Source organism: Protopterus annectens, chromosome 12.part0 (genome assembly GCF_019279795.1).
Source record: "Protopterus annectens isolate FY-2018-M chromosome 12.part0, PAN1.0, whole genome shotgun sequence".
NCBI lineage: Eukaryota > Metazoa > Chordata > Ceratodontiformes > Protopteridae > Protopterus > Protopterus annectens.
In genome coordinates this window covers 1,080,959,368-1,080,986,533 of record NC_056746.1, presented here as the reverse complement: position 1 = coordinate 1,080,986,533, position 27,166 = coordinate 1,080,959,368, and the positions used below count along the sequence as shown (strand labels likewise).

At 40.9% G+C, this 27,166-nt stretch overlaps 1 long non-coding RNA gene across 2 annotated transcripts in view; it reads left to right on the top strand.

Moving 5' to 3' along the window:
* Window positions 1-583: 583 nt before the first annotated feature.
* Window positions 584-27,166, top strand: part of LOC122816982 — a 315,952-nt gene continuing 289,369 nt past the window's right edge. The window contains exon 1 of one of the 2 annotated variants that reach the window (XR_006367128.1): window positions 584-697. This is a non-coding gene — a long non-coding RNA (uncharacterized LOC122816982). The remainder of the gene's footprint in view (window positions 698-27,166) is intronic. The other variant, XR_006367129.1, reaches the window with a different exon arrangement.

The following is a 27,166-nucleotide window of genomic DNA, read 5'->3' as shown; positions in this document are numbered from 1 at the left end:
TTGTAAGATCAATACCTAAAATATGCTCCTACTTTTAGGCCTCTGTCCAGATTTCTTGCTCTAGCAGGTTGCGAGGTATATTCGGATTTTCTTAGTCTGAGAAGTTACTAAATCAGTTGCAGCTATAAATAGTGTCCCTGCATTTGTACACAAGAGGTAAATAATAATCATACCTCTCAAGTGGACAGCTTTTCACAGAATGTCCAGATTTTTCTCTCATATTTTTGGTCCGTTTTTCATAAAATTATGGCTTTCTAGCAAAGTGGTGGCAAATCATTAAAGACTAAAGTTAGAAAATGACAAGACATTTGAATTTTCATGCTAGTGCAAAACGTTACTCTATCAACTTTCTAAACTTCTAAGAGCAATATTTAAAAATTGTCCCTATTTTGGGGCCTTTGCTCCACTTATAGCCTTCTCCAGATTTCTTGCTCTAAGAGGCTGAGGTATAATAACCATGCAACATAGATTCGGTATAAAATATTAGCCACTAAAAATATACACCGGTATCTCCCGTTGTACTATCCAGAAATTAAATATACTGGGTACAACGAACCATTACAAAGCAGCTAAAAAAAAAAAAGAAAGCGACATAGGGGCGCTGCAATGACGTCAAATAGAGTCCCGACAGCAGCTAACGGGGAGGAGTTATTTAACGAGAGGATCCGCCCCTTTAAGACAAGCAAGTGTTGTCGAGGTTAGTTTTCTTCTGTCTGTATTCTAGGTTTGCTAGAAAATTAACGTTTACTGGTTCAAGAGACGTGTTTTTGTTTTTCGCGTGGGTGTAGGGGAAACTGTTGTAGTGTGGATGGTTTAGTAAATAGGGTTATCCTTCTATGTACCAATATACGATGTAATCATGTAAATTAAATAGAGTATGGGTTATCTTGCGCAGTAAGCTGTACTTGTAACTAGTTTTGTAATACCCATCTTGAAGCTTTGGAACATAGACTAGCCTCTTGTGTTTCCAAGTTATAGCTTTAAGCCTGTCCACGCTCCTTGTTTTAACGCCAAACGCTTCTGTTTTCGTAAAAGAGTTGCTCTACGTCTATTTAAAGGGAATCCCGATTATCAAAGGGTTAAATACGGGCAACGGATTGAAGCTGCATAACTACTTTTTGGCAAATATTAAGTTGAGTATCTGTACCTCTCAACCGTTCCTGGTTCTTGACTAGGTGTGTCAATCTTCTTCTGCTCGAAACGAGAGGGGGGTGATTTTTCACATAATTAACGTCGGTAGTCAGATCTTTAAATTGGTCCTAGTCAAATCTGTAAATAACGCTAGATATTAGATTCATAGTTGTTATTCAGAAAATGTTATTGCAGATTTGTTCTGTTAACTTGTTTTATTGAATTAATAGTAATTAAAAATATATATATGTATATCCCTAAGTTGGGGCCTTTGTCCTCGTTATTTTTTGCTTTATCCAGAATTATTGAGCATGGAAGATGAGAGAAATGCAAAGTTATGTGTTAAACGCTTTTACATGTTTGGAATGTTTTAAAAACAATTGTTCAGTGGTTCCTCCTTTTGTGTGGAACCAGTTGAGGTGAGTCCAAAAGTTCATAGCTACTCTAGAGTGGTATTGGCTTGCAGCAGGCGGTCTCTGTAACTACATCAACTCAATCCCACTTAATTTTCTAAGCAGCCCATCACTGAGTTGTGGGTAAGGGTTAGGGTTTTAGGATTAAGGATAAGGCTAGAGTTGTAAGATTATAGCTAGAATTTTGAGATTAGGGTATTGCATTTCGGGGGAACTTGGATGATATTTCTTGGGGGGGAGTGTGTGCTAGGTCTTCCTATATTATATACCAGATATGAACATAGTCCTGTTAAATCAAAGTACTGTAAAACTGGTCTTAAAGGTACATAGAATCATAGGAAGTTACAAGGCTGTTGGCCCTGGGGCTCTTACAAGCCTAGCCAAGAATTTAGCCCATGTTCTGACAAGTCAGCACCCGATGCCCCTGTCCTGCAGGAACACAGGTGGAATCCCAGGGGTGTGTTTTCTGTTCACCATCCAGTTATCCAGGTTTCGCTTAAAAAGGGTTAATGAGGTTCTCTGTTTGATGTGGAGAGGGAGTCTATTCCACAGAAGGGGGAGTCCCTTGGACATATATCTGTCCCACCAACAAGTCCTGTTGATGTCACAGACCAGGTTGAGGTCACGTGTGTGAGTCACTCAAGTGGAGCTTGACTTGCGGATATGCAGCAGTCCCATCAAGGCAGGGTCTGAGATTGCTTTGTATGCCAGACAGAGATCACCTCTGAGGAGTCTGTGTGAGACTGAGTAGAGTGATGGGGCCTTTAGCCTGTCTGTGTAGGGTAGATGTTTGAGGCCCTGGCCTCTACTGGTGAGGAACCTCTGTGGTTTCTCCAGCTGCTTCATGTGCTTTGAGAGGTACATGCCGAAAGGGGCATTGTACTCAATGGATTTTATAGGGGAAAATTACAGGGATGTTATGACCACCTTGTCCCTGAATGAGATACCCTTACTAATGACGTGGGCTATGTAGAAAGCTTTTCGTACAGCAGAGAATTCTTCCAGTCTGTGGTTGGATAGTCACCCGATAGATTCGAAGAAGTCCAGATAAGTGGAGTGGGCATCTTGAGTCAAAGTTGGGGGCCTGTAGCTAGTTATGATTTGAATAGGGGTCTTGTCAGTGGTTAACTATACCTGCAGTGTCTCCTGTGCGTCATACTGTTTGATGAGCCTGGAGGTGTGCATGTCTTATTGTGACTCCACCTCCATTTGATGCCCATGGTTTGGGTTCTGAATGTATGATAGGAAGAGTAACCTGGTATGGCTGGGGTGCTCTCTGCAGCTTTGAACCGGGTTTCTGTGACTGTTCAAATGTTAGCATCTTCCAGGGTAAATAATGCTTGTATTGAGTGCACTTTCATGTTTAGACTCAGCATGACCTTTAATTTGCTTTTTGATTAAGTTTTCATGTTGGTGGTTTTGATCTTATGTCATTGCCTAAAAAAGGCACTATGGGGGAGGCAAGAGCCTTTGCCAGGAGCCTGCCTGAAGCCCAAGGGAGACAGATGCAGGCCATCTCTGGCAAAGCATTGTGGTTTGTCAGTCATGTCTTCCCAGGCTGTCTGGGACTGGATCCCCTTGGAATGAGGGTCTACTTTAGATTGACGAAAAGTTAAAATGTCAAACGCTCACATGAACGTAAATGCAGAAATTCGTTTTTTTTTGATTGCAGTATAGTGAGGATCAGAATATTTGCCCTTTCTGCACTTTAGTGCGATCTCTGAGTTGGAATATAAATTTAGCGGGGTGTGTGGGAGGCCCCCCCCCCACAATAGTGACTTTGAATTTCTGCATTTACGCTCATGTGAGCGTTCGACATTTTGATTTTTCGTCTATATAATATAGACCCTTGTAATGACACCAGAAACTAAGCCAATTGTTAGTCAATTATTTTCTGTTTGTATTGCGGCATCATTCAGGGTGATGATAGAATGCTGCTTAAGGCTAGGAAACATACCTGCCTGGGACATGCATTCAGTGAGCTCAGTCATATGTCTCTTCATATAGTCCAGGGAGGTGCATTTCAAGTCATTCACGTCGACGTGGACTATGACAGAGTCATAACAGTACCTATTGTTGAGAGAATTGAGTGCATGGGTGATATGGCAGATTCTGGCATGTGTTGACTGTAGACCAACACACTGACTATGTTATGGCCCAAACCAACCAGAAACTTCTCTTGCTTTTTAAAATCATACCATACCCAACACAGAAAGCTCAGTTACAGTGTGCTCAGTGTCTCTTATTGTTTTCTGTATGCATCCAGTCTGCAGGTATTTATAAAATTAAACTTAATTTTGAAATGAGTTTATAATAAAATTTACTAGGTCTTCCCAACAGATATTCTCACAGTTTAGCTCTTCAAAAGTATAGTGTCTGGAACTAAAGTACATTCTGACATATGCACATCTTGGAATTGTAAATGCAGCAACAATTAATAATATTATTGCAAAATACAATCCAAAAAGATAACTTGTACATAGCAAAATGTAAGTTCAGTTTTCTTGTACTTGGCTTTGAATCCCACTTAAGATCTTTAAATGGAAATTAAAAAAAATAAATAAATAGCCACTACTTGGACATGTAATTTAGAATAAAATACAAGCAAGCATAAAAGTGTTCTCCTCCAACTCGTTCTACCTGTTTGACTGTCCACATCAAACTACTTAACGTTCTCCCACTGCTGCTTCCTATTCTTTCTCTTCTCGTATTGATATCTACTTCATCTCTAACACTTCGCCACCCAAAATAAATAAATAATTATTTTATTTTCTTCTCATTGACTCGGACAATGTTATTTGTGTTTACTGTGTGATATTTTTTTTTTTCAGAGTTTTGTTAATTGCTGCCATATTATCATATTGTATGTAGTGTAGGACATGCAGAGGGTATGTGGAACTTTTTAAAGTAAGTTAAAAAGGAGCTTCTGACCAGCTGGACTGTTCTGCTTAATGCACAGAAATTAAATGTTGATTTTGTTAGTGAAGTACAGTTGTGTAAGTGTTCCTACTTGGACATCTATTATTGTAGTAAATCATTGCTGCTGTAGCCCGTTATGGGACGTCCTGCCAAGGATCAGACATTGCTTCAGTATCCCACCTCCAAAGCTTTTTAGGGTGCTCCTCGCATCCTGTGGCTGACAGCTTCAAATGTGAGAGCTTTCTTGTCTGGAAGAAGGAATTGTAAATGCTGGAAACTGGTACCACGTTCTAAAGAAAATAAAACAATACCCTTAGTCAAAAGCAGTGCATGTTCATGGTGTTAGTGGGAGAGGCTATGGCAGCAGTGATTTACTCGGAATATCTGTTATGGTAAGACCACATACACTGCTGTACTACGTTTGTTGTCAGAAGGTGAGTTGGAATTCAGGAGCCCTTGAACAGTCTCAGCGGTCTCTGCTGTGGATCTAGAGTAGGAATCCAGTTTGTAATATTTGGTAAAAGTGTGAACTGACAATTAAGTAGCTGTTTCTAGTGTACTTTGAGTCCACTTCTTTACAAAATATCAGATAAGTAGTTAAAGCCCAAGTAGAGTGAGCCCTGACTGTGCTTGGAAGTGATTATCCATGGTGGGTGTAACAAAAGGTAATAGCTTGGGCCATGCATTTCAGAATAGTCCAGTACTGCTTGTCCCTTGTTTTTCCTTCATAAGAAATAAACAGCTGAACAGGAATCTGGGAGGATTTGACTTTATCAGTGTAATGTCTGAGCTGCCTTGGAGCATCTGAAGTATAAAGAATCCCTTCACACTCGGTTGTAGGATCCTGAAGGAACACCGGGAGATTAATGGCCTGGTTCAGCATAAACTCTTGACCACTTTCGGCATGAAGGAGTGGTTAGTTCTCAAAGAAACACTATCCCTATGAACAATGAGATGGAGATATTGACTATTAAGACTTTCGACTCAGATGCACATCTGGCAGAGGTCAGAGCAAATAAACAAGGCTGTTTTCCAAGGTAAGAACTTTTTCTTCCGAGTAGGTTCAAAAGGAGACAGCACAAGTTTTTCTAGTGCAAAGTTAAGATCCCATAAAGAGGGCCACTCTCAAGAGGTGGACGTATATGCAAACCTTAAGTAGATGGCAATGTAGAAAGGGGGATCCAAGGGCAGACTAGTACAGATGGCCAGCAAGTGAAACTTATTGTAAGAATAGGAAGGGTTGGTAGATAAGCTGCACAGCTTTTGAAAACCAGAGGCATCCGGGCCTGTAATGGATCCTGGTTGTCAGTAGCACCAACTAGAAAATCTTTTTTTTTTTTTTTTTCCAAATACGATTTCCTAGTAGCAGGTTTCTTGGTTTCCAGTAACCTGCTGAATATTCTCAGGAAAAAAAAAGTGTGTACAAGGAATTAAAATTCTGCCATCCATACAGTATTTCTGTCCTGTGAGGAAGCTTGTGGTAAGTGTCTTTGGCCAGTTTGATCAGAAGAAAGAACCATGGGTGCCTGGGCATAAAGGGGGGTCACCACTATGATCTTCAGAGAGCCTGAATCTTCAGCAGACCGCTAGTCATCAGAGGAATGGCATAGAGGAACAGTCCAGACCAGAGGAATGAAAATGCATCTGTCTTCCCGGCCCGAGTGCACAGAGCCTGGAAAAGAATGTTTTCCACAGTCTGCTTTGGCTGGAGGCAAACTGATTTAGTTGTGGAGCTCCCAACCTAAGGACCAGTTCCTGTAACACCCATTGGTTCACCATCCATTCATAGGTTCATACTAGGCTATCTGCCCTAGGGCATTTATAAGCCTAGCCAGAGTTGTGTGGCTTTCTCCACCCCTTAGGTTGAAGAATACTATACCCATTAGTTTGCTGTGCCTCTGTCCAGCAGTGATACAGAGATGATCCCCGGGGTAAACCTACGATCTCCCATCCACTGGTCAAGATTCCTCTTGAACAGAGCCAGCGAGGTGCTCTGTCTCACATGGATCGGGATTCTGTTCCACAGCATAGGGAGTCTCTAGGTGATTAATCTGTCCCTCCAGCATGTCCTATTTATATCCGTGTTGAGGTTTAAGTCTCTTGCTCTTGTGGCTCTGGATTTTTTGAGGTGGAGCATGTCCATTAATTCCGGGTTGGGCATGGCCTTGTATGTCAGGCACAGGTCACCTCTGAGCAGACGGTATGCAACTGTATAGAGCTGGAGTTTCTTTAGTCTGGCAGCATATGGCATATTTTTGAGCCCCTTTATCCTTTTGGTGAGGAACTTTTGGGGTCCTTCCAATTGCTGCAGGTGTCTGGTAAGATACATTCCGAATGGGGCATTGTACTCAATCATTGGTCTGACAAGTGAAGAGTACAGGGGAACAATGACCTCCCTTGATCTGGATGTGAATTCCTTCATAATCAGGTGGGCAATGTAGAAGGTCCTTCTAACCACTTTGGCAATGTGAGTGTCAAAAGAAAGGTTACTGTCAACTTGGGTCCCCAGGTCCCTGATAACCTCTTCTGTGCTTAATGGATTGCCACCTATGTGGTAACTTGGGGTTATCTTGTTTTTACCAAAGGGTATGACTATACATTTTTTGGCGTTTAGCTTAAGGCCATGGCTCTGGCACCAGTTATCCGTTTCTATGAGACCTCTCTGAAGGATATCTGTGTCTGATGGATTTTCAACTATGGCGCCCAGTTTGCAGTCATCGGCAAACTTTGTCAGCCACAATCCTCCTATGTTTGCCTGCACTTCTGAAAAGTAGATGCCGAACAAGAGGGGGCCCAGGACTGAGCCCTGTGGGACACCGCCAGACCGCTTGAGTCTGACATGGCACCAGCAACTCTAACCCTGTGGGTTCTGTCCTTGAGCCAGTTTGCAACCCATCTTGTGACATATGGGTTTACATTTAAGCTGGTGAGCTTTTCTATGATACCTGAGTGGGGTATTGTATCGAAAGCTTTTGCAAGGTCAAGGTAGGCTGTGTGAACTGCCTTACCCTCATCAATGGCCTTGGTGACTGTTTCAAAAAAGTCGACCAAGTTCAAGAGGCATGATCTGCTCTTGACAAAGCCGAATTGGGTAGGATCCAATGTCTGTAGGTCCCCTATGTCTTTATTTATGAGTTCCATTATGATCTCTCCATAGCTTTGCAGACCAGGCTTGTTACGCTTATGTGGCGGTAATTACCAGGGTCCGTAGAAGCACCGCCTTTGTGGAGTGGGACCACAGTTGCCGTACGCCACTCTTTGGGTACGTATCCTGTGGTAAGGCTAAGATTAAACAGCAGCCTTATGTGTGGGTTTAGTTCCTCATTGAGTTCGTGTAGCACACAGCCAGGACACCATCCGGTCCCATTGATGCTGTGTTTTTAGCTTTAGAGAGAGCAGCTCTCACCTGGGCATTTGAGATGATTGGGAGGCTACACTCTGCTGGGATAGATATTTCTCCCTTTGGGGGGGGGGGAGAAATTTTCACTGAACCTGTCTGCCAGTATGTTTGCAATGTCTGTGGGTTCAGTGATTTTTGTATCATTTTGGACTAATTCTGAGCATATCTGGGAGTTTCCAGCCAGATTTCTAACCTAGCTAAAGAAGGCCTTATGATTGTCTTTTGAGTCCTTGGCGATTTTTCTCTCAAAGTTGGCCTTGGATGATTTTATGAGTGATCGTAATTTTTTACTAGTATTGATCAGAGATGTCTTCCCTTTTAGGGATTTTGCTCTATCTTGTAGTAGCTTTCTCCTCTTGTTGTAAAGTTTGTTTATGGCTGGGGTCCACCAGATCGGGCACTTGCCTTTGGTGGAAAGGGTCTTGATTTTATTTGGGATTGCTTGATCCATGCAATCCTGGAGGTGCTCGTAGAAATCATTTGTAAGGGATTCAGCAGCGTGGGTTGTGGTTTCCAATGGCTCAGGGGCCTTGAAGGATACCACACCAGTCTTAAGAAGTGTGAAGTTGGCTTTTGAGAAGTTCTTCACTGTGGTCTTTTTGTTGGGGGTGGGGGCAGGATGTGGATCTCCAGTGAGATTAGTTTATGGTCTGATCTCACCAATGAGGGATATACTTCTGGTGTGGAGCATTTTGTCCCCATGTTTGTGATGATCAGGTCTAGTATATTTTCACCTCTTGTGGGAATGGTGACAAGTTGTTCTATAGCATTTGAGTTTATGAACTCCAGGAACCTTTGGGCTAGGGTATTGGGGCTTGAGTAATGTTCCCAGTCTATGTTTGGGTAGTTGAAGTCACCCAATATGATGGTGTTTGGAGAGACATTTATACTCTCCAGTGTCTTCAGGAAGGCTGTGTGGGGTTCCTGAGTTTGAGAGGGTGGCCTGTAACATGCTACAAACTGTAGAGCAGTTTTGCCTATGGTTAATTGCACCTGAATGGTCTCTGATGCTTTGTGAGTTGCCACCAGCCTGGAGGTGTGGGTATCCTTGATGAATATGGATACACCCCTCCTTTTGTGGTACGGTCCGGTTTTGGGGCCGGAACGCATGATATGAGGTAAAACCTGATAGTGCCGGGGTGCTCTCAGGAGCCTTGAACCAGGTTTCAGTCACAGCACAGACATCGATGTTCTCCATACTGAGGAGGGCTTCGAGTGCGTGCATCTTGAGATTTAGACTTCTGGCATTGAGCAGCATTACCCTTAGTTTTTTTCCATTATTGTTTTCTAGGGCGGTGGGTTTAGAATTTGAGCCTTGTCTAAAAAAGGCACTATGGGAGTGGCAAGAGCCTTTGCCAATATCCAGAAACCCAGGGGTGACAGGTGCAAGCCGTCCCTTGTGAAGCAGTGTGGCTTGTCAAGCATGTCATTCCAGGCAGGCAGACAGACATTGGATCCCCTTAGAATGACACCAGAAATTAAGCCAATTATTAAAACTGATCATTTTGTCTCTGTATTGTGGCATCATTCTTGGTGAAGGTAGGATACTGCTCAGGGTCATACCAGCCTGGGCTACATAATCTGAGAGCTCCTTTATGTCTCTTTTCATGTAGTCCAGGGAGGTACGTCTCAGGTCATTCACACCGGCATGGACAATGACTGAGTCATACTTGTACTTGCTGTGGAGTGACCTGAGTGCTTGTGTTATGTGGCGGATTCTAGCGCCCGACAGGCAGCTTACTGTGACCCTCTCCTTGTTCATTCTGGTGAGTGGGACGTCAGTGTGTCTGACTATGGAGTCACCTATGACAAGTGTGTCTGGCATTGTGTTTGGCCTTAAGGGCTGTGACTGATTTGCACACTGACTTTGTGATCTATGTGTTGCTTGTGTTATGTCATGAGGTGGCAGTTGTTTGGGTGTCTGCTTTGGAGGCCTCTGCTGTTTTGGTAGATTTTTGATCAGTGCCTCCGAGTATGTCTTTGTGTGTTTGTGTTTGATTCGTAGTTGTGATAGTTCTGTGTGAGACTGGGTTGATGGTGTGTGTGTGGTTACCTTCTCCTCCTGTCTGGTTTTGCCAGTCCTGAGTTGAGAGAGCTCAGCCTCCAGTTTGGCTATATAGTTGCATCTCTCGCATGTATTTGTGTTTTGTGGGAGGAGGAGAGGGTTGTCTGTGTACAGGAGGCAATTGCAACATTGCCTCAATATTCCCTGATTCACCAGCTGAGCAGGAGAGGATGCTAGCAACTGACCCTTTGACATGCTAGAAGAAATGAAAAAGTTTGCTGTGTAACTGAGTCAGAAAGGACCTGTAGGGAAGTGGGTACTCAAGGGGGTTTTTAAGCTAGTGAAGTACTTTGTATATATAGAAGTGCTTTACCTGACTAAAAAATGCTTTAGGAGCAAGTGCTGAGCTTTACAGATAGAGAATAGACTGTTTAGATAACAAGTAGAGCAGTTCTAAGGCCTTGTTTAACCGGCGCTGCCCAATGGTGCTCTAGTGGCAACTCCGCGCTAAATGCAGAAAAGGCAATAAGTCAGTAGTACAGGCTAGCACACTTTAGTGGGCAGCCAAACAATTAAATTAAACAGCAAACAAACACTTTTCAACTTGAATTAGACTAATTTCGACTAAAATGTACTTTTAAGTGCAGATAATAAAAAATGCAGTAAATAATTATGAAAACAGTTAAAGCTTGCTTTAGGTAAGCAGTAGAAGGTAAAACAAATATAAAAAACAGCAGGATACTTAATCAGGAAAGCAGTCGCTTTTTTTCAGTTCTCTGTAGCCAGGAAGACTCAACAGGACCACGTGGAGCTGTGTCTGAGCAATATGGCTTCAAAAAAATGCCAGAAGCAGATTTTAACCAGGGAACTTCAAAAGAGCTACAAATGGTCCAAAATGACCAATTACTACAGCTTCTTGTGCTGAGGTCACTTCCCTCAAGGACAGGTAGGCTATTCAAGGCTCCCCACTCCCACTGGTGAGCTAAGAAACTTCCTTCTATCCAAGTAAGGCAATGGACAACACAGGAACTACAACACAGCCCAGGATACAGCAAGGCCTGTAAACTGGTCTAACTAGTTTAGGAGAGGCAGGAAAACAAGGAATATTTTTTTGTTTTTAAATAGAAACACACAGAAATGCCGAAAAGGCAATAAGTCAGTAGTACAGGCTAGCACACTTTAGTGGGCAGCCAAACAATTAAATTAAACAGCAAACAAACACTTTTCGATAGACTAATTTCGACTAAAATGTACTTTTAAGTGCAGATAATAAAAAAATGCAGTAAATAACTATGAAAACAGTTAAAGCTTGCTCTAGGTAAGCAGTAGAAGGTATAAAAAACAGCAGGATACTTAATCAGGAAAGCAGTCGCTTTTTTCAGTTCTCTGTAGCCATGAAGACTCAACAGGACCACGTGGAGCTGTGTCTGAGCATGAGGGTTCTGGTTCTACTCAGCTTGTCTGCCTCAAAATTCTTCTCTGATTTAAATGCAAGTTTCCTGGAGGGATAAAGTGTGTTGAACTGTTAGCGTCCAGACTGTCACATCTAGTCTGCAGAGTGGATAGGATCTGATCCCTCCTTGTGTTTATGTACTATATTATTTTTATCTGTGATGTCTAGTGAAGCCTCTGATTTAGAGATTGGACAGTGTGCAAAAAGGGCAATCATTTCCTTGACATTTGTGTTTCAACGTATTTTGTTTCAAAAGCTATGAATTTTTATTCCATTGGATACAGCCCCCCTCACCCAGCAAAGTCTGAGGCGTCTGTTGTCACTAAATGAGTAGTTGCTGTGGATTGAAAAGAAGACCTGTGTTGTCTCGGGCGATGCACCCACCATCATAGTTCCCTTTTCACAAATCCTGGAATAGAAATCTGAAAGTGTGTGAGATGCTGGTATTGGGACCAGAGAGTTTTAATGTACCATTGAGTTTTCCTTATGTAAAGTCTGGGACAGAGAAAATATGGGAATAGTAGAGGCCATATACCACAAAAGTCTTAGATACTTTCTGGCAGCTTCCTAAGTCAGCTGCAAAAAATTTAGAAAATGAGTCACACAAGACAGCACCTTTTTCTGAGGAAGGAAAGGCATCATGAGGGATGTATCCAGAAGGCAGCCCAGAAGTTTTATTCTGTGAGTGAGGGAGAAGAGATTTCTCCCTGTTTATCTGACATCCCCTGTTGAGAAAAAAGTTCATTGCCCAATCAAAAGAATTGTCAGGTAGTTGCCTGTGCACAAAAAATTGGAATGCAACATAACCTGCAATGGACTATTACTGGTGACAGGCATTTTAAACACTCTGGGAGCAGTAGCCAGCCCAAAGAGCAAAATAGAAAACTGAAAAGTTGATCCAGCTACAGAAGAACATAAAAGTCGTCAGAAACTGTTGCAGATTGGGATGTGATAAGCATTCTTTAAATCAGAAGTCACAAGGAAGCTGCCCAAGGAAATGAGGCAGCACCCACCGAAAGGTAAGCATTTTGAATTTTGAAACTTGATATGAAGGTTCAGGAAGGAAAGATCTAGAATGGGCCACCAGGAACCCTCTGCTTTGGCACCAAAAACATTTGTGAATAAAAGCCTTTACCTATTTTGGAGGCGGGAATGAGACGTGTCCATAACAAAAGACTGAAAGGCAGGAAATAAACCTTTAGCAAAGTATAACCAGTTTTCACTAGAAAAATAGGGGGGGGAGCTCTGCTTAGTCTTGTACTTCTCTTCCTAGGATACCCATCTGAAAGGTACGGTCACACAAACAAGTTCCTACTACTGGGAAAACATTCATCAGCAGGGCATAAGGGAATTGTCTTCTAGTCCCTCCCTCTGGCACAAGCAAGGGTGATTCTCCCTTTCCCATCAAGTGTAACTGAACAGCTGCAGAGGATGTGCTAGCCTTCAGGTCCTTAATGGCTTCCTGCGTCGCAACACTAAAGGGGCTAAGAGATGAGTCCCAGTAACAATTCCTGGCCACGTCTGAAGCATTCACTGGTGGCAAAGGGAGAGAAGTTGAACTAAAAAACAGCTTCCTTATTCACAAGTCTTGCATACCGGGGAAGGATGAAGTGATATAATAGGGCTGATGCTCATAATGAGGCCAGAGAAGGGGCCCTAAATATTGGCAGGATTAGTTAAGAGAAAAAATGCTGTACACTTTGGTGTCAGTAAAATTCTGATGTTTGTCACTGAGGGTGCTCTTTATTTGCTGTGTGCTCTGATGCAGGCAGCAGCTACGTTGGGAGTGCCCTAAAAATCTTTGTTGGCTTACCAAGGAGGACCGGTTGTTGGAAGAAAGCTCCACATAGCTTAGAATACTGCAGTAGTGATCTAATGACAAACTTTTGTCCAAAACAAGGAAGAATCCACATCTAAATGTTGTTCTGAATAGTTACTGATTAACATTAACTAGGTTGCAAACTTCCTAATTAATGTACATAAGAACGTAATTTAATTATGTCAAGCATGACTATAAGGAAACACGACTGAATCCAAACAAATGTAGTGAAAACAGAAGTATGTTGTTGCTGTTGTAGAGTATTGCAGAATGAGTATGCGTACAATGTTGGGACTTCAGATAAGTATTTAATTGTATACTACAGTCACATTTTGACAAATAGGCTTCCCACCAAGCACAGTAACAACACAATGGGAAGGGGATGTTGCACCCTCCTGCATCCCTTACTGAAGCAAAGCCCAGTAACAGCACATAGCAAGAGAGCTGCTCCTCCCTGTAACCACTCCCCCTTTGCCATTACTCTGCGGTTTGCAATATTTCATGATGGCAACTTGTTTTATGGTTAAAGGTATACATATTGCTTTACTGTCAATCTGCAGGTGTAAACTGTGTAGGTTTGTGATTTAGTTTTTTTTTTTTTTTTTTTTTTGCTGCTTACAAACTCTGAGCATGTGACAAACCTTTTCTTTGGCGAAGAGGGCAATTTAATGAGGCAAAATTAGAGTTGAGAGGTATGGGCTTAAGATTTTCTTTTATTATGTAATGCAGCTAACCATAGAGTTTTTTTTTAGGATTAATTTTCTTAGAGTTTACAGAATGCATGTAAGCCCCCTCTCATGGATGGTTTTATTCTTGGTAGGACCCAGGGCATAGACCAAAGATTGGGGTATCATTATAACTTTGAGCTAAAGTCAGGGATAACCTCTGGGGGTCATAATGTTCTGTTGTACATTTGACTCCCTTTTTTAAGGGACTGTTCTTTTTGTTAACCAGATGTGTGTATCTGCTACAGAAACCAAAATTTGTACTTCAGACATGAGGGAAGATAGGTGAAAAGAATGTACTGTAAAGAAATTTCTGCCTCTCAAGATTCAAATATCAGTACTTCTGTAAGCTCTAGATTAAAATGGAAAGGAAAAAACATGCAAAAATTCAGCTTGCATGGCTTCTAACACTACACTGTCATTTGCTGGAAAGCTTTTTGCAATATCCATCGACTCTGATTTTGTGAAGTGAGATTGTATGCAGTGAAAGTCAGAACTACTAACCTAATTTTTGTTTGGTAGGATGCAGGTCCTCAAACACCTGTGTGAGAAAGTTCATTCTGAAATACCTTGTTTGACGTACCCCAGATTCAGTGTTTCTGAGTTTCCATTTCATGTCTTGGAATTTCTTTCTATGCTGTATCTAATCTTATCAGATTAAAGCAGTTTGGTGTTAAATTTGTCAGAAAAAATACAATTTCTATCAAAAATGTTGGCAGTACAGAAGAGGCTGATTTGAAGAGTATATTGAAATTATATAGAGAGAGTGATGAAGTCATAGAAGTCAGCGCTACATACAAAGAGCAGCGGTGGTATAAGACAAAGGTTGATATAAGCAAAAATGACCATTTATGGTTCAACATCTGCCAGTTGGTAATTTCCACTTGTTAACTAGCCCCTTTTAAGCAGAGGGATTTTTATACATGCCCACACACCGACTTTTAATATATGAAATAAGAGTAAACAGGGCACACAACCAAACCAATTGGTAAAAAAATACAAGAAAATCCTAGCCTAGCTAGAGTTTTCAATGTGTGATTCCTTAAAACCTCTTGGAAAAGACGATAATAGGATATATGCAAATGATCCCTTACGGACATCAGGTGTTTCAGCTACATGCCAGTTTTGAATGCCCATGCCTTTTTTTTTTTTTCAAGTCTATTAATGGACAAATTATTAGCGTGAATTTGACTAACATCATAATTTTAAGAATGAGTGAATCTTATTTTGAGTCGCTATATTATAAGAAAAAGTATTTTCTTTCCTGTGCATGGTTATGGATACATTAAGATTATAGTGAACATGTAGTTGTGTAGAAAAAAAATAGAAAGAAGGTATCCTGTACTTTTTGCATGCATGTAATTAATTTATTTATTTTTCATTTGTTAACTGGGTAAGTGAATTTGGCAGTAGACTTTTTTCAACTACAACCTGGGACACAGCGATAAAGACCATGATAGTAAGCAAAAATAAATATGGTTTAAAGGATAAGAATGCAAACAAGAAATCGTGAGGTAATTAAATGAAAATTATCCATGAATATTCTAAATATATATGAAACTGTGTAGAGAAAACAGTTTAGCTTTACTCCAAGGTACATACAAAAATATTTGCAGAGCCTTTTGAGATATGAACACAAAACATTTGACTGAGTCCTGCCTGAGCTTCCTCTATAGAGAGAAGATAGAAACTAATATGGGGTACAAAGAGAGAAAGTGAGTGACTGCATCTAGGGCTTAACCCACATCGCGTTTTATTTATTTTCTTTTATTTGTGTGTTTGTACTGGTTGTGTCTGTACTGGTAGATGAGGTTATTGCACTGAGTAAGGTGTAATACTGCTTTTGAATACTGGCCTAAGAGTACAAATCTGAGTGCAAAATGTGCATGATATTTTACAGAAACAAGAAAAAAGTGTGACTAGTGTGCAGTAATAGAAATACGTATGGGAAAGAACAGTGTACATAAAAACAGAATTAAGGAAGTGTCTATCCCATAAAAGTACAGTTTTGTAAGAGCTTACTATAACAGTAATGTCCTTATCACTGTTGCAGGATTCCAAGCTATTGGGTTATCTCGCCAAATAACCTTCAATACCAGAGCCATATCCTTCCACAGAGATGTACGTTCAGTGTTTGACCAAAGCTCTGTGGGTGTGAGGGTTACATAAGTGGATGTATGAAGAGACTCTGGAAGACGGCCTGTAGAAGCCTGAGAAACACTGTGGTTAGCCAAGAGGAGAAAAGCAAAAAGACAGTGGTCATCTTTGGTCCATGAAGAAAAGGAAGGAAGGAACTGAGAAGAGGGGAGTTAAGGTGGGAAGGAAAACTGCAACAGTGGTCAGTAGAACATCTGCTTTTATGGTACGTTCTTCACAACTGTACTATGTCCTTCCTTAGATCATCACTGCAGTATTCCAAACTGTTAGGCAATTCCCAATGCTTATGAAGTGTGAACAGTGGTTGGATGAGAAATAGAACTGTCCAGTAATCCAGAGAAGACTGACCTATTGAAGGCGGCTCTGGATTTAGAAAAAAGTATCCACTCTACAATGTTTTGTAAAGGTATGCACAGAAGACCAAGTACCTGCTTCTAGGACAGTTCTACAGGCCATCCCCTTATAAAAGGCTCCAGATGAGGCCACTGTTATAGTAGAATGTGCTTTTGCTGGAGAAGGTTAAGATTTGCCACATTGACTATAGCAAGAGGTAATGGATTTAAAAATGCAGTTAGCAATAGTTTGCTTAGACACTAGTTTCCCTAGGTTGGAATCCTTGAAAGAGACAAATAGTTGGTCCAACTTGTGGATATCTTCAGTCTTATCCAGGTAGAATCTGGGTTGTCTAATGTAGAAACTTTTCTCCCTTGTTTTGTGGATTAGGGAAGAAGGTCGGAAGATTTATGGCCTGAATGGGAGAGAATTAATTTACCACTTTTGGCATAATGATGGGATTAGCCCACAAAGGTAATCTGTCCTTGTGAAAAATAAAGGAGGAGGGAGTTGCCCAGAAGGGCCTGTAGTTTGGAGATTTGTCTGGGCTTTGTGAGAGCTATCAGAAGAACGGGTTTCCAAGTACAGGATTTGAGACCGGCAGACACTGCTGGTTCTAAACAAGGGAGAGTGAACTTCAGCACAAAACTGAGGTCCCAGAAAGGTGGGCTGGCTTACTTTGGAGGTTTTAGTTGGAGTACACCTTTTAACTTGTTACATCTGAGAGACGTCTCTAGGTGCATCTACTGACACCTCTAGGCGTCAAATATTGCTTGTTCATATTGCGTCAAAACCATGCTATGTACAATGTTTTAAAAGATTTCATCTTAAAGTTTACACAATAGCAAACTCAACAGCATTAATATTTAACCTCTGTCTAACGTAGGTAAATGGATATTAACTGTTTTCATAATATTAAGTTATATAAATATAATTTTCACATTTTTCTAAATATCTCAACAGCTAAGTAACACACAGAACTCCTTCGCCTTATGTAAAAGCTCTCCGCTTGATGAATAAAATGCTGCTTGACATTGTGGGTAACTTGAGTGGTTGCAAAGATATTTTAAGTTGTTTACAAAATATTACAAATGTAATAGTTACTGCATTTACTGTGACTTATAAAATTCAGTTTAAGACCTAGAACCTAAAGAATACTACCAATATAAAACAGTTTGTGTCAACGTTTGCCATTTATATTTCTTTCATAACCCCTATGGTTCCAGAGATATGAACATTTGTTTAAAATATGAGGACATAATTTGATTCTTTAAAAAGGCTTGGGCTGCACTCACTGGAAGTTACAGTGCAAACCTCCTGAGCTCCATTGGAGTGAATGAGTTAAGAATGGTTTTACCTCTGATATGGCTAGAAGAGGATCCAGAAGTAGGCAAGCAGATATAAATGAAATGTGCCTTAGTAGATAAACATGCTAGGCCAGATTTCAACAGCTCACACAAATAAGAGATAATTGGTGTACTAGCCTGCACTGGATCCTGTTTTTTAGCCAAACATTAGATAGTATTTTTTTTTCCATTTTGCTTTGTAAGATTTTCTGATATTGGATTTCCTTGCATCCTGGAGAACATTAAGCATGTCTCAGAAAGTTGGTGTCTAAAAAGAGATCAGAATGCTATCACCCATAATGTCAAGATGAGGGATGATAGGTTTGGATGAAGTAATGAGCCCTTCTGTTGTGTGAGGAAGTCCACAGAAGGAGGTGGCCTCTGGTGATGGCCTTCACTAGGCTGAAGAGAGGGAAGGACCAGTGCTGCCTTGGGCAGTAGATAGTCACCAGTAAGGTCTTTGGGTACTCACTCTATATCTTTTTTTTTTAAGACCTTGGGAGGGGGGGGAGGAAGTGGAAAGAAATCATATAAGAATCTCCATTTCCAAGGAAAGGATATTGTGTCCGTTTTTCAAACTTGAGAGCAGTAGGTCCTGGTGCAAAAGAGAAGATGTTTATTGTTGATGGAGACAACCCCCATTTGTGGACTATATTTAGGAAGATTACCAGGTTTGGCATCCATTCTGGGGGATCTTTCCTTGATCTCCATAGAAATGATTTCATGACATTGTCTTGTGAGGGAATGTAAACTTCTTAGAATACAGGTTTGCTTTTCTAGCCTGCTGCCATGCCAAAACAGCCAATTTGTACAGTTGATAGTATCTGGTGCACCCCTGCTTGTTTATGTACCACATAACTGTAGCACTGGTGCCCCCCCCCGGTTGTTTATGTGCCACATTATAGTACTACTCTTTGTGAACACTCTTAAGGGACTTGGTTTACAAGAGTGGGAGATCATCCGGACAGCCTGTATTAGAACCCTAATTGCCTTCAGATTGATGTGGTCTGATCTAAGATTTGGAAGCCATTGTCTGTGAACACTCGGGTTGCCCACCCATGCTCCCCTTGCATCTGTAACCAGCTTTTGCTGCTGTGTCCCCAGGTTGAAAGGTTGTCCTGGGTTGAGCTTTATCTTTGATATCCACCAAAGGATTTCCTTCTTTAGCCAAAATAGGAGAGAAATCTGGGTGTTCAGGAAATGGGACTGTTTGGGACCATGTGGATCTCTGGTTCTACTGGATCTTCCTTATATGGAGTCTGGCAAAGGGGACCATGAAGATGAGTGATGTCATGAACACCAGTGCTTTGAGGATCTCCCTTGCAGTACAGGAAAGGAGAGAAAAGAGGAAATTGGTGAGGCTGTGCATGTTATCTGGTGGTAGGAATGCCTGCATGAGTCTGGTGTCTAGACTGCACCCTAAGAAAACTAGGTCCTGGGTTGGTTTCATTGCAGACATCATTAGGTTGATTGTAAACCCCTGTACCAGAAGTAGGGACAATGTGAATTTGAGATGAGTCAACAGTATTTGCTGAGAAGATTCTTGTATTAACAAGCCTTCCAAATAAGGGAATGTCTGGATTCTGTGAGTACCACAGCAAGCTATCCCAGGAGCGAGACACACTGTGAAAATTCTGGGTCTGTAGAAAGTCCAAAAGGCAAAGCAGAAAACTGAAAGTGTGATGAGCTACTAGAAAACCTCCGAAATTTCTTGTAAGCAGGGTGAATAACAATGTGGAGAGAGGAATCCTTTAGGTCCAGAGATACCAGGAAGGCTTGTGGAAGAATGAATGGTGGCAGAGTTTGTAAGGGGTAATGTTTTCAAAGGTGGGAAATGGAGAAAAGTGGTGGGGATGGAAAGATCCAGTTTTTTTTTTTTTTTTGGAAGGAGGGGTAGTCTGGAATAGAACCCTTTTCCCCATATTATGGAGACATGGGTTCTTTTGTGCCTTGCTCTAACATGGTTTGAATGATGGGAAAGAGCAACTATATACAGTTGCGAAGAAGAGGAGGGATACCATTGATTGGAGGAACGTTCCAAGTTATTCTGTTCCTATTCTGCATGATGGAAGGAACCCATTTGTCTGAAGTGATGAGTAGACAGTTTTTTAGGGATGACGTGAACCTTTTGTATAAGGATAGAGAGGGACAGACTGGTGGGGAAGTTGACAGAGGGTAGTCAGGCAGACTTGCCTTGGAAGGCAGGACTCCCAGATCTAGAGTCACTGTCTGGCTTTGTGTTAGATTCTTTTGGCCTTATGAAAAGGACTAGACTTCCTGTGAGTGAAGGAAGTGGTTTTGTAGGCAAGTTCTTTGATATCTGGGCACAGAAATGACAAAGATCTGTCCACAGTCCTTCATAATTTTACCTTGTTCCGGCAGTAGTTTGAAAAGACTGGCAGCATCCATACCAAACAGGGTCCCTGTTTAAGGGCGCATCTAAGTTTTTGCCTCAGTATCCTCTGGGAGGGGAGGGGAAGTTAAATCATGCATACTTCATGATCAAGGAACATACAGCAGCTAGACTAGAGGAAACCTTTGCCGCATTTCATGCTGCGCCTAGCCATTAGAGATAAGGCCTGTGGTTTACTTCCTGGTTCCTCTGTGGGGGGCAACATTTTATTTAAATTGCCTGGAAAGTACAGTAAGTTATTTGGATCTGATATTTCAGACCTCTGAAAGCCAGATTGGAAGACATGTTAGCCTTTATTTCCCTACAATCTGTCTTTTTTTCCTGCATTCTTTATGTGAGGGAAGAGCATTGGCAGCAGGAAGTACCTTAGTGGACTTGTCTGTAGCCATGGACAGTACAGAAAGGACTGCCACTGTGATGCAGAAATTTCAAGTCATCAGGTACCTTTTACAATCAGGCCTTTTAGGGAATGGTGATTGTCAGTCGGGTGCAGTGGAAGTGGTCTGCTTTGATTCCCATTCAGAATGTTTCATTATATAAACAATAGTTTCCCCAAATGGAGCTTCTGCAATGAGGAGACAGGAGAAAAGGAATCTTTATCATCAGAACCTACTTGGCCTAGCCACGGAGAGCTCATCAGTCTGATTCAGCCTCTTCATCATCAGACGATTCCTTGTCTCTTGGGGAGTAGGGCCTTGCAAAGGATGGTGGCCTGAGTGCCATTGTGGCTTTAAACAAGCCCTGAGAAAAATCTACCTCCGTTTCTTTTTCGTAGGTGGAATGTCTGCTTTGAGTAAACATGTAGGCTCTGACCCATGATGAATCTCAGTGAGTGACCTTGGAATTTATGCAATATACCATTGGTTCATTTGGAAATTTTTAAGTGGGGTTCTCCCTTCTCATAATCATTGGTAACTTTAGTCATTTCAGATATGTGAACCTCAGATGCCATACCAGCCTCCGGTGGGGTGGCTGTAGCAGGCAACTGAGTAAGGCTCTGTCATACCACTGGTTAGAAAACCTGTGTGGATTTATCAGAGTCTGATTGAGGAGTCCTTATATTAGTCCTGGTCCTCTTAAATTCTTTATTTTGTATGGCCAAGCCACCAGGGGAGAAGAGTCCATCAACTTTGCTTACGTAGGTCGATTAAGAAGCCAAGTTTCCAAGCTGGAGTTGGAGACAAAAGTCGTGTCCTTAACATCTTCAGGACGACGGACTAACACATCATACAATTTTTATGGTTGTTTTGCATCTATGCAGAAAAGGCACTGGTAGTCAAAATCCTTCTAGGGAATCCGCTTACCAGAATTGCACTTCCCCCTCCTAGCTGACATTTTAATAGAGCAAAAAACAGCTATGCAGTTAAGAATAAATAAGGAAGGTTTCCCCAGCTGGACACTTAGCTGAACCAGTGAAAGCCAATAGTACCAGTAATTACTCTTAGAACAGACCAGATGCAAGACCTTCAGTTTAAACTGGCAGCAAGATAGTCTGTGGATTTATTGTCATACTTAACATCAGTAGGCTTATGTCATATGTCAGTGGTATGGTTCTGTGGGAGATTTGTCTTTGGTACCCTGGCTGTACTTCCGGGTTATTTTGAGAGGTAACACAGCAGTTTGGAGTACTGCAACAGTGATCTAAGGAAGGACATCTGGTTCAATATGTTGATGGTGTAGGATGACACAGGGCACACAGTTAAGCAGCAGTTAAGAGCACAGGCAATCGGATTGTGAAACCGAGGTAATACCAGGCTAAGTTAAAATGTAATGTTTTTTTTTTCTTATCTTTTCTTTCTTATTCATCTGCCCTTTGTATTTGTTTATGGCTAGAGGGATGGGTGAGTTTTGTCTGTTTGAATATAATGGTACAGAAATGATTTTTGAAGAGTGTTGGATATCCAGACATTGCTGTCTCCTCTTTTTAAATGTAACAGAAAAGATGAAACAAAAAAATTACCTAAGTACTTCACCCTGTACTACTAATAGAGGCAGCACCTAAATGCTTTGTCCCATTCGTGCGACCCCTCAAATTATCTACGGTATGATCCCAGTAATTTTCAACCATGGGCTGGATAAGGTCAATCTATAACCAAATGGGACAGATTATTTCGAGCATAAAAAAGGAAATTGACCAGGCTTAAAATGGCCCGCAAGGGCAGCTAGACTAGTAGTTACTTATGAACCTATAAAGACCAGGAACTATCTATCTATCTTTTGGAGATATAACCACTGATGGCCTTAATGACTTGCCTATCACTAAGCCACACCATGGAGGAGGTGAAAGAGGAGAAAACAGACTTGGATGTTTATTGGCAATCTTTAATGTTGCTGTGGCAAGTAAAAACTATAACCTAGTTATGTATTTTATCAAGCTATGCAACAACATATGTGTATTTACAAATGTTCATTCAATCCTAGAGAGAATAGTTTGTGCCTTGTTAGCAAGAATTTCTTATCAACCTGACGTTATTAGTTGACAGTGGTATGATTGTTAGCAATTCCTATGTCTATAAATAGCTTCCGGCTGTCAGATTTTAAATAGATGGTTTGTTTCTTTGTGGCGTCTGATGTCACTTAACTTTTTAAACACCTAACATTTTAAACAGAGAGGTTTTGCCCACATAAAAGGTGAATATGAGTATGCACCAAATAAATAATGTATTCATTATTACATGTAATAAGTGATCAACATTAGTTATTTTGGATATATTCGCTAATGTAAAATGATTATTTTAAATAATTTACAAGTTGAATACTTCCAACATGGCAAAGATCTTTTCAGTATTTTAGTATTTTTTTTTTATTTGAACAGAGTGGTGGTGGTGTTTTATTCAAGTATCCGCTATTCTAAATTGGTGTTCCTCATGGCTGGAAGCAAAGCCAAAGCAATGGCTGCTTTCGTTCCTTTGCCTGTATATAGATAAAGTATTTCAGTGTGTAGCTGTGGAAGTTGTGAGAATCCTAATTACCCCAAAGTCCACAGACAAGATATATACTCTGGTAGTGTTGGATTATGCCACCAGGTACCCAGGAGCAGTGGTTTTGTCATTTTGAAGCATAGAAGGTAGCATATACTTTGCTAGATATTTTCAGCAGGGTAGAGTTTTTGTTGGGGGAAATACTGACAAAGATGTAATTTTACGTCGGACCTGTTGGCTTGTTTGTGAAAGTGTTGTGGGGTAAAGTGCTTGAAGACTGCCCTCTTCCATCTACAGACAAATGCTGTTATGGAGAGGATTGACTGTACACAGAGGACCATGTTGAGTGCATTTGGATATCAGTTTATTACAGAATCAGAGAAGTATCTGCCCCATTTTCTTTTTGCATACAGGGAGGTGCCGCAGTAGTCCTCAGGGTTTTCACCCTTTGAACTACTGTGTGTTCACAGGGTACAGGGGTGCCTGGAATTAATTTGTGATGAGTGAGAGGGTGAGTGTGATTCCCTCAGGGAATCTGTTGTGAAGTATATCCTAAACCTCAAGACAAGGGTTTAAGAGTTCATGGGGAATGGCTGAGAAGCACTTTGCCCAGGCAGACGAGTAACAAAAGGCTTGGTTTGACAGGAAAGTCCGACAGTATTTTGTAGTGCAGTATGTGATGGTACTTTTTCCTGTGAAGCAGAACAAGCTGCAGGCAGCTTGGGAGGGCACTTTCTGTGTTGTAAAAAAAAATAAGTAATGTCAGCTGTGTGATACAGTTGGCAGGTCCCTATGTTAACACAATAAATCCTATCATAACCGAGAGGTCCTCTTATTTGGTATCTACAGTGAGTTGTAGGAGGAGCCTGGTAATCTGGAGGTAGAACTCCTTGGTTAGACTTGGCCGGACACCTTAGTGGATGGGGCTGGCCATGTCCCTACAACTAACCCTTTGCCAGATTAAAGAAATCCAGTCAGTATTGCAGGAACAAGGGGATATGTTTACTGGTAAGTTAGAATGTACCCAGTTGGTGCAGAACCCTGTCAACCCATCAAATAAGCTCCTTACAGAATCCCTGAAAGAGTTAAGCAAAATCTGGAAGGGAAACTGAAGGAGATGTTGAAACTGGGAGTAATCCTGAGTCCAACAGTCCATGGTCCTCACCAGTGGTGCTGGTGCTAAAGAAATATAGCAGCACCTGGTTCTGTATGGACTACAGGAGATTGGTCACTCAGTATCAAATGATTTTGTTAAGCATCAAAGTCCCATTAACTTTACCAAGGGTTACAAGACTGATGCTTGACCCTCACAGCCAGAGATAGGTAATTTCTTCCATCCAGTGTTGATTATAGTCAATAACTCACTGAACGAGTAGATGCTTCTGCTTCTAACTAATTTCCACATCATGTACAGTCCAGCTTTTACAGATATTATTTTTTCTTCTCAGAATAACTTATTCTATTATACTAATTTACAAACATTTAATCCTTTATTAACATGTAGGCTGTTTGCATCTAATTGTATATTTTAATCTATTTGTTTTATATGTATTGTATATTTTTTATTTGCATGTTTTTGTAATATGTTTGCATCTTATTGTAATCTGTTTTATCACGATCTGTTTTGTATTCTGATTGTATCTTGTTACTTTCTACATGACCTCACGTTATGGCTGAAAAGGGTCCTTGAACCATTTCACTTAACCAATTAACAAACATCAAATAAGTAAATAAATGTTGTTGTGACTGTAATTAGACAGGTTTCCTCAAAAGAGCACCTCAATTTGTGTTTGAGCTGCAGACTTCAACCCATGGTGAAGTGTTATGCAGCCGTAGAGGAGTATCTGAGTATAGTCTGGGCTTAGGCAAAACTACAGCCTTACCTATATTGCGAAAAGACCCATGAGTTTGATATTGTTTGTTGTTAAGATCATGAACTATGGGAGATGAAAGAAGTAGAACCAACACTGAAATTTTATATGAAAGTACAAATCACCAGGCATTTTTAGTACTGTCATCCACGAAGAAAAAGCACTCAGTAGGACAAGCTTTTGCAAGGAAATTTGGAAGACAGCTTCATGGCCAACTGATTGGAAATGTTCTGTTTTTATGACAGTTTTGAGGGAAAAAAAAGTGATCCAGCTGAACTCTGGAAATGATCTGGCAATTGCTGTGATCCTACAAAATACCATTTACTGCAGACTACAACTACATCTAGAACAAGAACTGCCCAAAATAAAAGTATAATTTTGAGTGGAGAACAATACATCATCACTGATGTGAGATGAAGTCTATCAAAAGTATAGCAATATGTGTATTACTACCTGTAGCAATGCTTTTTACTGCAAATTTTGAAAAATTCTGAGCTACATTAAGAAGTATAAGTATATGAGAACATCTGATAGTTCTCAAGCACAGTCTGTGTCAATCAGGAGTTAACAATTCAAGAATAAATCATCAAAGAAAATTACAGTATGAGAACAGTTAAAGAATAAAACAGTTATGCAGATGGTTAAACGTTTACTGACTGAAAGTGAAGGCAATCTGAAATATTTGCTTTCTTGAGATCACTCCACACAGTTTCAAAATACACTTGCAGTTTTACATGAAGAAGACAAAGATTCAGAGAACTGACAAAAATAATAATTTATGTTAAAACAAATCTTGCTAGAGAAGAAATGGAAATCATAAGTTAAAATTAGTGGTTTTGTTCCTTATAGAGGCAAAATAGAAATCATAGGCAACTTCAGTCTGCATGGATCTTTAATCAGTAATGCAATGACAAGAGATCAGACAAAGAATCACTCTTTGCAGTGTTAGATTTGATCCTGAGCTGCAGAGTGTCTTAATATACGAAGATTTGACCTGATCAAGCATTTTTAATTAACATTATATGGATGCAGAAGTGGATAGTGAATAACAAGACAGGAGGAGAAGTTAACAGCTTTGAATTATGGTGCTGGGGACAAGTTATACGTACCACGGACTGTTTGAAATAAACTATTCATTATTAAAGGAGATAAAACCTGAGCTTTTCCTGGAAGATTAAATAACAAGGTTTCAACTTTTGTACTTTGTACACACAATGAAAGTGTGATCTTTAAAAGATGATATTTTGCATAGCAAGGTTAAAAACCAGCGTAAAAGGAAGACCAGCGATGCAGTGGATCAACACAATACCTAGTGCAATGGATGCCCTTTGTCAGTGCCAAACACCCTAATATTGGGTGATTTCAGTTACCCAAACATTAACTGGGAGAGCTACTCAAGTACTAACTCCCTTGTCCAACTTTTTCTAGAATTTATAAACTCAAAACGCCCTGGTTCAACTGGTCAACACTCCCACCAGAGGTGACAGCATATTGGACCTGGTCATCACCAACATGGGTGACCAGTGTTCCACACCAGAGGTCAACCACTCGCTGGTAGATCTGACCATAAACAAATCACTTTGGCTATCCATATTCTGCCCCCACCCCCGGACAAGAAAACCACAGTAAAAAACTTTTCAAAAGCAAACTTCACATTACTTAAGACCGAGGTGGAAAGTTTCAAAGCCCCCATGCCGAAGGATAACACTGTCCAAGCTGCAAAATCCTTTACTAATGCATTTTACGGGCAGCTACAAGAATGCATGTATCATGCCATACCAAGCAAAACCAAGACTCACTCCTCCAAGAAAAGGAAACCAGTCTGGTGGACTCCTGCCATAAATAAGCTATACAATAGGAGGAAACTAGTACAGAAAAGAATAAAATCCCAAGAAGGGAAGACATCCCTGATCAGTATCAGCATGAAACTACGATCCCTCATAAAATCATGCAAGGCGAGCTTTGAAAGAAAAATTGCCAAGGACTCCAAAGATAACCACAAGGCATTCTTTAGCTATGTCAAGAATCTAAGTGGCAATGCTCAGATCTGCTCGGAGTTAGTGCAGAATGGCACAAAATACACTGAACTGACCGATATCACCAACATCCTGGCAGACAGGTTCAGCGCAAACTTCACCCCCCTCTCACCCTCAAAAGGGCCCATAACCATACCAGAAGAATGTAGAGTCCCTGAAATCACAGACACTCAGGTTAAAACAGCCCTCTCCAAAGCCAAAAACACAGCATTAATGGGACTGGA